Genomic DNA, 12500 nt, shown 5'->3' with positions numbered 1-12500 from the left:
TGTGGCAATAAAAAGGATAAAATTCATATAAATACACCTTCATCTTATATGTCTTCTTTCTAAGGTTACTGTTTTATATAATTATTTCGGAAGTATGTAAATGAATTAAATTTCCATTTTCAAAACGACTCCAGACACGAAATCATTACTATTATTGCTAAGTTCTACTGAATATATATATATATATATATATATATATATATAATATATATATATTATATATAATATATAATATATATATATATATATATATATATAATATTATATATATATATACATATATATATATATATATATATACATAGTATATATATATATATATATATATATATATATATATATCATACATACATTTATATATATATATATATATATATATATATATATATATATATATATATATATGTGTATATATATGAATATATATTATATATATATATATATATATATATATATATATATATATATATATAATATATATATATATATATATGAAATAAAATTCATACTTCGTAAAGTGAAGACCATTAACCATTTCTGCATCAGACTTGTTTTGAAAATGGGGCAAATACGAAAGAAAGGCAAGAAACGCAAGGAGAAAAAAATTTAAAAAAACAAGTAAGCATAAAGACAACGTTGCAAGCAGCGCTGAAATACATTCAGGAGGATATTTCGAGTCTCGATGGAAAACAGCATCCGGAATACAAAATACAGAATTCGTGAAGATGAAGCCTCTCCCAAAGTTATTCATAGCTTATGCCCATCCCGGACGTTTCCCCTTGGCGTTACTTTTGCGAAGTCAAGAGAAGGGGCAGAACAGAGAGAGAAGGAATGGAGAAACAGAAGAAGGAAGAGAAGAGTAAGGGTAAACGGCAGGAGGGAGAAAAGGGAAGAGGGAGAGGAGAGAGAAGACGAGAAGAAGAGAGAAAAGACATAGAAAGAGTAACGGTAGGAGGAGAAAGCCAGAGGGAGAGAAAGGGTAGAAGAAGAAGAAGAAAGAGAATAAAAGAGAGAGAGGAAGAGTAAGTGTAGGAGGAGGAGAGAGCAAAGACGAAGATTAGTCGACAGGAATTAAGGATTCACATCCGGGTCTTCGGATGGAATGTGTCACCTCACAGACAATTGCTTAATGACTCAATGGAATTAAACGTAAATCATGAAAAAAGAAAAAACTCATACACAGATACATACATACATATATCTTAAGTATAAAAGGCCCATTAAAACACTTTCGTGTAAAGCTATAAACCAGGGTGTTTTAATGGATGTTTTGTACTTGAGGCGTATCCTGTTTTAACAGAAGAATTTATTTACATATATATATATATATATATATATATATATATATAATATATATATGTGTATATATATATATATATATATATATATATATGATATATATATATATATTATATATATATATATATATGACTATTACGAAACTGATATAAAAATGAAGCAGACCATAAAGAGCAAAAGTGCTTAACATTATAAATTACTGACCCGTTTTTAGAAAGCAATGATAATAATAAAAAAAAAAAACACAATAATTTATTTAACGATTGAGGAGCCCCATTAATCACCCGAAAAATTGAAAGGAGCCTGGCCCTCAAACACTCGCCCACTACCCCACCCCTACCCTACCCCTCCCTACAGGCAGGGTAACTGCCTAAATTCATTTGGCCCTCTAAGACTCTCTCAGAGGCTGAACGGCGCAGGGGAGAAGTCCCTCCTGCCATAACAATGTTACAATTTTTATTCTTCTTCTTCAAGACGAAAAGACAAACAACTCTTGCATTTGTTGCAGGGAAGAGAATGTCTCTCTCTCTCTCTCGTGTTTGGTTTGGTTCTAGATGGAAGGCGAATCTTCTTCTTCTTCTTCTTCTTCTTCTTCTCCTGGGATGGAATCATGAGGCCCAACGAATCTCCACCTCCTCCTCCTCTTCCTCCTCCTCCTCCTCCTATTCTTCTTTCTTCTTTTTCTCCCTACCCTCTCCCTCGTCTTCTTCTTCTTCTTTCTTTTTCCTCCTCTCCTCCTCCTTTTCTTTTTCTTCTTCTTTTCTTCTCCTTCCTCCTCCTCCTCTTCCTTCCTTCTTCTTCTTTTCTCTCCTCCCCACTCCTCCTCTTCTTCTTCTGCTCTCCTCCTCTTCTTGTCTCCTCCTCCGCTTCTTCTTCTTCTTCCTCCTCCTCTCCTCTTCTTCACTCCCCTTCTTTTTCTCCTCTTGCTTCTCTCCTCCGCTTCTTGTTCTTGTTCTTGTTCTTCTTCTTCTCTCCCGGGATGGAATCATGAGGCATGAGGCCCAGCGAATCTCCTCCTCCTCTTCCTCTTCTTCTTCTTCTTCTCCCGGAATGGATTATCATGAAGCCGATGACAATGGGAGGCCCAGTAATGAATATTTACTTTAGTCCGTTTTTTTCGAAGCCTCATTAGAGACTGACAACGAAGGTCCCAGGCGCCTTTTGTAATTGGTCTCCAAACACTCCACTCCTCCTGGGTCCTGTTCATTCCTGGGTTAGAGCGCGTGAGTTGATTCACTCGACAGACAGTACCTTTTGTTCCCTCCGCTCATTTACAAGCGCGCATCTGCGCGCAGGCACGTACGTTCCCTTTCCGGAAAAGGTGCAATTTTCTGGTAATTATTCTTTTCTGATGGCTTTCCAGAGCATTTGCTGGAATCCTGGTTCAAGCAGAAAAGGTGCTATTGTGAGGACATTAGATCGTTAGGGATTTTAGGAAGTTTTTTTTTTTTTTACTTATTTTTTTTAGAAATTCAAAGCACTATCTTTAAGTTAAATGCTTTTTTCAACTGTGTAGTAGTCTAAACAAGCGTGGCTGCTGAATAATAATAAAAAAATCAAATGAAAATTGAAATAAAAACTGGTTTAAAAGAAAAAGAAGGATTTTTCCTTTCGTCAAAGATAGGGTTGATTAAATCGTATTTGGATGGCCATCAACGGATGCGATAGCTAAAATAAAAAGAAATTATCAAAGAAAATAAACATAAACAATGTATATGAATACTTGAATAAACAAATTAATTGAGTAATTAACGAAAGATAAAACCACCCACAGAAAAAAAAGTGAAATGTCATTGTGAGCTGTATGCAATACTAATCTTCCCGCAGAATATGAATTAACATGAAATACATATCAGAGCAGGAAGAGAAATAATTCGATTTTATTGATTAATGGCTGAATATGAATGTAATATCAAAGCTGTCTGTCTGTCTGAGATTGTTCAGAGTTTAAAGAAATGAACAATACAACAAAATTATTATGCATATTCTATATCTTTCAAAAGGCTTCGGTTTGTCATTTTGTTTTGTATCTTCTATTCGCCTATTCACCAATTTTTACTCCGAGTGAATTGCAATTCATATTCAAAACCATTTCCAATTTTATTTTTAGTTCGCAATTTCAGCTTTCGGTCATTTGAATTTCATGCGGCAACTGTAAATAAAATCATGTCGGTGAAAAGGAGTTTTATAGCATTCCTTTTTAGATGAATTCTCTTTGGCTGCCAGTGTTATCTCTCTCTCTCTCTCTCTTGGTATAGATACCGCCTTTTTCTGTAACTTTTCTCATTCATTACCTAACTAAAGAGGGAGGCAGTAGTCTCTGAAATATAGTACCTACTACTTACTTTCTATATTTTTGGGCGTTTTTATTGGATCTTTTTATTAGATGGAATTCTGTTGTAACAGAACATTTTTGCCAGTCATACATATACAGGTATATATATGGATAGTATATATATATATATATATATATATATATATATATATATATATATATATATATATATATATATATATATATATATATATATATATATATATATATATATATATATATATATATAAACTCCTACATCCCTGTCACTATGCTTTACTTCTCTCAACGTTTTAACGAATATTCCTACAGCCGCCTCCTTTGCGTAAACACAATTGTCCCCAGCCTACAAACAAACGCCGAATTAATCCTCATTATCACCCATTGACACCGAAGTCATCGGAACAATATACATTTACTCGATTCAATTACCCCCAAACACCTCTTTCGGCTCGGAGACAATTAGCATAAACTCGCTACTATTAGCAAACGCAATGCACGTATCACCTCCCTCCCTCTTCCCCGCTCATTTAAACTTAGCGATCACAGCCGTTTTCAATATGATGAAATTTAGCGGCTAATTTAGTCGCTCAAGTTACTACGTGTTGGAACCGCTACCTTGTTTCCTCGCTCGGGTCGAATTGCTAAGTCGAGCGGGATGCTGCTGTTTGTATGTACATTAGCGAAATGTCGATGGTTTTAGAATTCCGATGACTCACCTTTAGTTTTTGAATATTCTGTATCTGCGTTTGCGAAATACGCCACCACAGGCAACAGGTTCTGGGAGTAAGACGTTTATTCAGAAAGGAATCCTTTACTCTAACTCAACCTGAGAAATTGAGAATATTTTCCCGATCGTTTGAGCTGCTTTTTCATATGTATTTCTCGTCAATTTTACGTTCACTACGTAAAGGATATTATTGCAACATACGTCCATTGGATATGCTGTCCAACAATATTCTCTTTATATGAAAACTGCCCTATTGTATCATTCATCTAGAAGTGACGACACTGGAAGAGTATTTGTGACGGAATAACTATTGCGTACAATTCCTGTTGTAAGGATTAGCAGACGGAGGTCCGGTTTGTTATTATTGAAATACGACTCTCTCTATATGTTGTATTTTCGTACAAAAGCTTAAATGTCAGCAGAGATGCGATGTTCCCTAAGGGTGACAGCAGCCTACCAAAGTTGACATCCATCATGGAATTAAATAAAAAAAAGTTTACAATTTTTAATGTGGGACCTATTTTTCTTTTGATGTTCATTGCAGCTGAAACTTCGTACCTACTATATATATAATATATATATATATATATATATATATATATATATATATTTATATATATATATATATATATATATATATATATATATATATATATATATATATATAATGTAGATTTATATATCACCTTAGAGAATCAAAACAACTTAGAAAAAGTCCATTCCTACGTTGTGTTTCCCAGCACTTTAACCTCCCAGATATTTTCCTCTACTTTCTTTTATTTTGAAAAACCTACCTTAGGCTATTGGTTTCACACTCTTGTAAGTTTCCTAAGGATCCTGATTGGATGGCAAACTGTCAGCTTTGTGGCAGAAGTGGAAAAGATTCTCTATACTACCGAATTCCACAGAAGGTTGTAAACAGAAACCGTGTGGAAGAGTTTAAATGAAAGCTAACAAATCAATTAGAGGACACTTGTGAATGAATAGTAAAACCTGCTCTAGAGATAAGCGAGCACACGCATGTCTCTTTGGATGGATTAGGCAAGTCTTGAGACATCCTAATCCTTGTAACATCAGGGAGGTGAAGGTGAAGACGACGATGGTTGCAAGGAACGCACCTGACAGGTGTTTGAGGACCAGAGCGACCCCGTTGCTTACCTGAATATCACAGGAGGAAGCTGGTGACGACAAAGATTAACTTCAAATATATGTTAGTTATGATTCATACATAATCAGAAGACATGGATGATATGTGTTCAGATTATGTAAAATTAGTATTCTTAACAAGTAGTTTGAACGAAAAGCGATTAATGAGATTAATATGCAGATCATCTCATTTGAATATACGTTGATATTCGTACATTACTGGACTTCACTTGTCAACGAGGACACACACACACACGAATGATCTTTTTTCATAATTACCAACGATTCCCAAAGACAGTCGTGATGAATAAGATGATTTGCATAATTAATGGGAAGAAGGCGCAATTTAAACACGTGATAAATTTTTTTTTTGCAAAATTCCAATTTTACGGACTATATTTTTTTCCCAAGGTTGGGTTAGATTAACTATTGATGGTTACACCCATTAACCCATTAACTATGATTACAGAGAGTAATGTACTTATTAATTCTACAAACACACAGATATACACATGCACACACAATATATATATATATATATATATATATATATATATATATATATATATATATATATATATATATATATTATATATCATGCGAGGGTGGACCAGGGAAACCAATTAATTCTAACATATTTCTTTATTTCCGACATTTCGTAATAATTTCTTTATGACATCATCAAGGATTTGTTGAATAATGAATAAATTATTAAAAAACTTACTGTAAAAACTTAAAATTTATAAGAAAATTAAAAATTCAAAACATTACAGCTGAAAAAAAGACAAACGCACACACACACACACACATACAATAGAACCAAATGCCGTTGACCAACCTTATGTGGAGAGAACAAAAGACAGAATGCTTACAAAGAAAGTTAACTTAGGTAAAGTTGAGTAGAGGAGATTTGGGTATTTAACTGTGGGACTAGTTGTTTAATAAACAATAACTCAAGTATAGGCACTTCGTGACGATTAGCTGTTTGGCCTATTTTACTAAAATCACTTCTTTCGATGTAAGTTTCAGATATTTTGGAATGAACTCTGATATTAGAAGTTGCTGGGTTGGAAAGCCAACAACCAGTAAGAAAGTTAATATATAAATATATATATAGATATATATATATATATATATATATATATATATATATATATTATATATATGATATATATATATATATATATATATATATATATATATATATATATATATATAATATATATATATATATATATATATGTATGTGTATGTATGTAGTATGTTTATATACATGATATATATAGCACTATATATATATCTATGTAATATAGATAATATCATGATATATATCAGTATCATTAGTGTATTATATATATATATTATATCATATATATATATATATATAATTATATATTTATATAATAGAGAGGTAGAGAGAGAGCGAGAGAGAGAGGAAGAGAGAGAGAGAGGTATTCAATTACAATAATTTCATTCACAAAATATTTAATTAATTGAAAAACAAAAAATAAGTCTTAGTGATATTTCACGATAACTCTCAGCCAAAGTGGATTACGCCTTACCAATTAAGCAATTACAAGATGTTGAAACACACCTGCTTAGGAAGATAATTGTTCTCAATCCTCTCCGAAGATCTTGATCCGTTTTCTATTAACAAGGATTAAGGACAGACTGAAGAAAGATTAGCTTCTTGAAGGAATGGTAATTTTCATTTAAGTTGGATGCGAAAGGGGGGAAAATGATGCATATTTGTCGAGAGGATATATGATATCGGGGGCATAAACGCAACGGAGGGTATATTGGAGACATGTAGATATGTATGGTACATATAAACCGTATATGTTATGTGTATACGTTTATGATAAAAATTATGACCTCTCTATATATTATATATATATATATACTATATATTATATATATATATAATATATATAATATATCATATATAATATATATTTAAAATGTGTGTCTGGTATATTATGGTACATATATTATTATATTTATAATATTATATATATCTAACTCAGTTGATATATATATATATATATATACACAATATAATTATTTATAATTATATAATATATATTATATATATTAATTATATATAGAATATATATATTATCTTTAATATTATATATATAATATATATAATTTAATTATATATTTATATCTATATATATCATACTATATAATATATATATATAAATATATGTTTGGTGTGTGTGTGTGTGGTGTGTGTGTGAGTGTGTGTAAACGTATATATATTTGATATAACAAATATGCTAATATGTATATTCATATATATACGCACATATTTCTATATGTATAAAAATAACATATAATTTCTCTCTAACTTTCAAAATTGTCTTGTAAGAAAACCCAATAAACTCAATTAACTTTCGAGGACATTCTCGAGAATATATATAAATCTGTAAGAATATTCACTAATAAATTTTCAAGACAAACGAATCAGAATTAGTATTTTCATCACTCTGAAATTCCCATTCCCGATTCCCATGACGTCAGTCGGGACGAATATATCAGGTTCCAATGTGCCCAAGTTACTTTCGGCGCAATCGAGTTCTCTGTACAGCGTATAATGCTGTATGAGCCACGTCCCATGCAGCTTTTAGCCAAGGCCCGGTGGTGAACTGTCCTATAGCATTGAAGACGGACGATTATGGCCAACTTTAACCTTAAATAAAATAAAACTTACTGAGGGTAGAGGGCTGCAATTTGGAATGTTTGTTGGATGGAGAGTGGATGGTCAACAGGCCAATTTGCAGCCCTCTAGCCTCAGTCGTTTTCAAGATCTGAGGGCGGACGGAAAAAGCGTGGACGGACAGACAAATAGCCATCTCCGCAGTTTTCTTTCACAGAAAACTTAAAATAGCTATATATTTGATGGGTCTCGCTCATTAATTGAGCAAACGTTCAAGTGAAAGTTGATAATGTTCCCTTCCACGAAATCTTCCAATGAAAGAAATTGATCCAGAGTTTGTCACCTGGAAACCTCTGGGAGTTTGGTTACTCGTGGTTGCCGCTAGAAACAGTTGTTATACGCACACATATATATTTATACGCATATATATATATATATATATATATATATATATATATATATATATATATATATATATATATATATATATATAGTAAGAATACACAGGAAAATGATAGCCAGATATCCAAGCGCTTTCCTTTTCACTTAGTAAAGACGAAAGCGCTTTGATTTTTGCCCATCATTTTCCTTTGGTAACTGCTTATTTAATAAAGTCACGCGCATCTACTGTGAGTTTTCGAGCATATATATATTATTTGTGTGTATATATATATTTCTTTATTTATTTATTTATTCGTGTGTGCGTATGCATTCATTGACCGACCTCGTATTCCATAACCACCCTTTATTCTCTCTCAATCATTTTATCGACTCTTCTTCACCTTCACTCCTACCAACTTAGGTATACAAAGGCTCCCTCCTTGACAAACATGACCAAAATAAACCTCATTATCACGTATCGTCACCTTAGCAAACGAAACGATACATTTAATCCGTACAAATACTCCCAAAACATCCATTTCAGCTTCGAGACAATTAGCATAAACTTGCTACTGTCAGCGGAGACCCGATACGCGACCCTCCTCCCCACTCATTAAGCTTAGCGATTACAGCCACTTTCGCGGCGATCAAATTTAGCAGCTAAAGTGACGTTGTCGGGATAGTTGCTTAATTCCTCAGTCGGCACCGGATGGACCAGATGATGTAAACAAAGCGGTGATGATTCCTGGAAAATTTTGGATGGATGGTTTTCGACGAAGACGAGGAATAAGGAGAGGGAGTTATACAGCAATGTTAACAATAGTGATAACAGTAATAATACACATATTGATGAAATAAGAAGAAGAAGAAAAAAAGATGATGATGAAGAAGGAAATAAAATGTTAATTACAATAATAATAATAATGATGATAATAATAATAATAATAAGTAATAATATTTCGGAAGGAGACCCTCTTCGTCATGGCATGTTTTGTTAAAAATGATTGCTGCTTCAGCACTATTAATCTTGTAAAGGTCTTTTCTATTTTTCTGGATTTACGCTTTCTCGTTGTGCTTAGGCTGGCGAGTTAAACGCACCAGAGGGGCATGGTAAAAATTCGGTTGAGTCATTTGGTTTATTATTGCTTATACAATGCTCTCTATCTCTATCTTCCTCCTCTCTCAATCTCTCTCTATCTCTCTCTCAGGTCTCGTCTCTCTCTCTCTCTCTCTCTCCTCTCTCCTCCAACAGCGAACGTTTTCTTCCTGATCCGCAGGACATTATCAAGATTTATTGACTGCCTGAGGGGACTGGGGAATTCGAGTGGTTGTTGTTGGTTGGTTTGTTTAAGATTAAGCTGGCTTTATACCAGCACGGGCTCTTGCTTAAGAGCATATATGGTGAGCCTTTATTTATGATCTCAATGGGATATGAAAGTGAAATTATATGAATTCAAAAGTGAAAGGAAAGTTGAACAGGCAAGGTTACAAACCCCTTTAAACCCTAAGGTACCCATTAGTAGAAGATAAAGATCGATAGTAGCGAGTCCTGGCGAGTCAGATAGCCAGTAAGAAAATCGAAAAATTTTTCGTCGTAGAAAAACGAAAAAAAACGCGTAAATCTATTGAGTTCAAGTACCTTATTTCATTATTCGATGATAGAAAAAAAAGCACCAATCGTTAGTGATAGAGATCGATGAAATAAAAACGAAATATTATCAGTTTTAGAAATAGCAAAACAAAAGTATGGAACAGCTTAAGCGGTAGTTTGAGTGACAGTTGAAATGTTCGGTCGTTAGACGTGAGGCGGCCGAAAAACGGAGGGGAAAGGAGGATTGTTTAGTAGTAGAAAATGCCGTTAATGCTAAAAACAGCAATTTTCGTGAAGAGGTGATGTCTATGGCGGAGTTCTGAAACGATATTCTGCTGTGAGGAGATCATCTGGGAGGCTGATCTCTAAGTCCTGGGTTTCATGGAAGATCTGGGAAAAATTTTGATCATTATATTTATAGCCATTATTGGAGAGAGCTTTGTGTATGAATGCATTAAATTCGTCGTAGGTCAGCAGGAACTTTTTGATTTGGTATTCTCCTACGAGAATGTAGTTGTTCCCAACGTTGACGGTTTTAAGGTGTGGTTTGACGGTCTGGGTTTTGCTGTCTCTCTTAACTATGAACTCCTCTGTTTGCGTTCCTGCTTCATCATGCAAAACGGGAGCTACAGCCGGTGTTTCGATCTGCATGTCTTCAGCTGTAGCTTCTTCTGTCTGGGTTCCTGCTTCGACACGAGCAGGAATCGACGTCGTCGGTGGTGCAGAGGTTGGGGGAATAAACTGAGGGGTTGGGGGAAAGACCTGAGGGGTTGGAGGAGGTAAAGGAGAGGGAATGTGGAGGTAAGGAGAATGTGAGGGGGTGGGGATATGGTGCCGGGGTTGAGGAGGTTGGGAGGAAGACTGAGAGGTTTGCGGCGTAGGAGGCAGATTCGTTCTTGGATCGAACCAGGGGTTGCTTGGAGGTTTCCTGGGTGGTGATGGCTGTCGAGGCCTTACAGGTGGAGGAGGAAATCTGACAGGGCATCCCTTGAACCAAGCATGATGTTGCTGGTTGCAGTTGGGGCATCGGGCAACTGTGTGGCCTTTGTCCTTTTATTTCTTTAAACACTCTTCTGTTTCGTGTTTCAATCTGCACACTCCACAGATGTGTTCTGACTTGCACTCGTTTTTATGATGGCCATACCTCTGACACTTGAAGCATCTCAGAGACTCTGGAACGAAGGCTTCAGTCACGTAGGTACCAAGAATCCCAAGGCTGACCCTGGACGGAATTTGTCCTTTGAACGTGGCTTCGATCTTCAGTGTTTCTTGACCGTCCTTGGCAGTGCATCTCTTGGCGGCCATGATGCTGGGCACCTCGAGGACTCGATCAATGATGATGTATTTGGGGATTTTACAATCAACCCCATGCTGATTTTTAAAGCAGGATCGAGTAGCATGCACAAGCTGTCATTCTTCAGGTTTCTACAGATTTCTGGTCTCTGGCAGTAATTGTAAATTCTCCCCTTAAGTTCGGTCTAGCTGTGAGATTAGCGTCAGGATACTTCTTCTCGAGGGCCAGGACTGCAGCATATGAAGTCTGGCCTTCGTTAACGACCGCTCAAAACTTGGGAAGTGCCGGGAAATCTGCGTAACTCGTCGTATTCGGTGCCGATGTCGAGGGGAGCTGGTTACTGTTGGTGGTACTTGGTGCCAAAAACATCTTCTGTTTCTTCTTCTTTTTCTTTCTCACTGTTGCGAAGCCTTGCTCCTCCTCTAAGGGCGGGTCCTCTCTGGGAATACCGGGCGAAAGGGGTCTCTTCGAGGCCATACTTGACTCAAAGCAAAGGTCTATTAATAATGACGAGAATTATTGCGCAAGGATGACGTATCGGTAGACAACGTTAAACTGCTTTAGGGGGTCTCCTACGTATGCCCCATACCAAGGAATGCCCTGTCATTTACATCGGCATGACAACGATGCGCCCATCTAAAAGGATCTCCTGCCACGCCCAGGAGGGCGCCATTAGGCAGCACGCCCTTCCAGTACACCAGCAAGACATCACGAGAGACGACATCATCAGGAATGTCAAAATCATCGGGAGAGCCCCTGACCCACGACGACTGCGCCTCCTAGAAGCGCTGCTTATCCTTGAGCAAAAGTTACCCTTAATACCATTCAAGAAGCGTTCCTGATACCGACGTGTGTGAGGAGGACCGCCATCCCCCCCCCCCCCCCCCCCTCCCCACCACAACGAAAGTACCAGTGCGCATGAAACATAAACCGGACGTGAAGCACATTATGACAATACCAGGGTGACGTCACTCAGTTAGAGGCCAATCAAGAGGCTCCAAGTGATATGCCCCACCTGAGAAGGTCTGCAAGATTCGTAAACGCTCGCCATATGAGTCACCTTCCCAAGAACCAATGAAACTC

This window comes from Macrobrachium nipponense, chromosome 28, assembly GCF_015104395.2.
Source record: "Macrobrachium nipponense isolate FS-2020 chromosome 28, ASM1510439v2, whole genome shotgun sequence".
Taxonomy (NCBI): Eukaryota; Metazoa; Arthropoda; class Malacostraca; order Decapoda; family Palaemonidae; genus Macrobrachium; species Macrobrachium nipponense.
Note: the sequence above shows the minus strand (reverse complement) of the source record.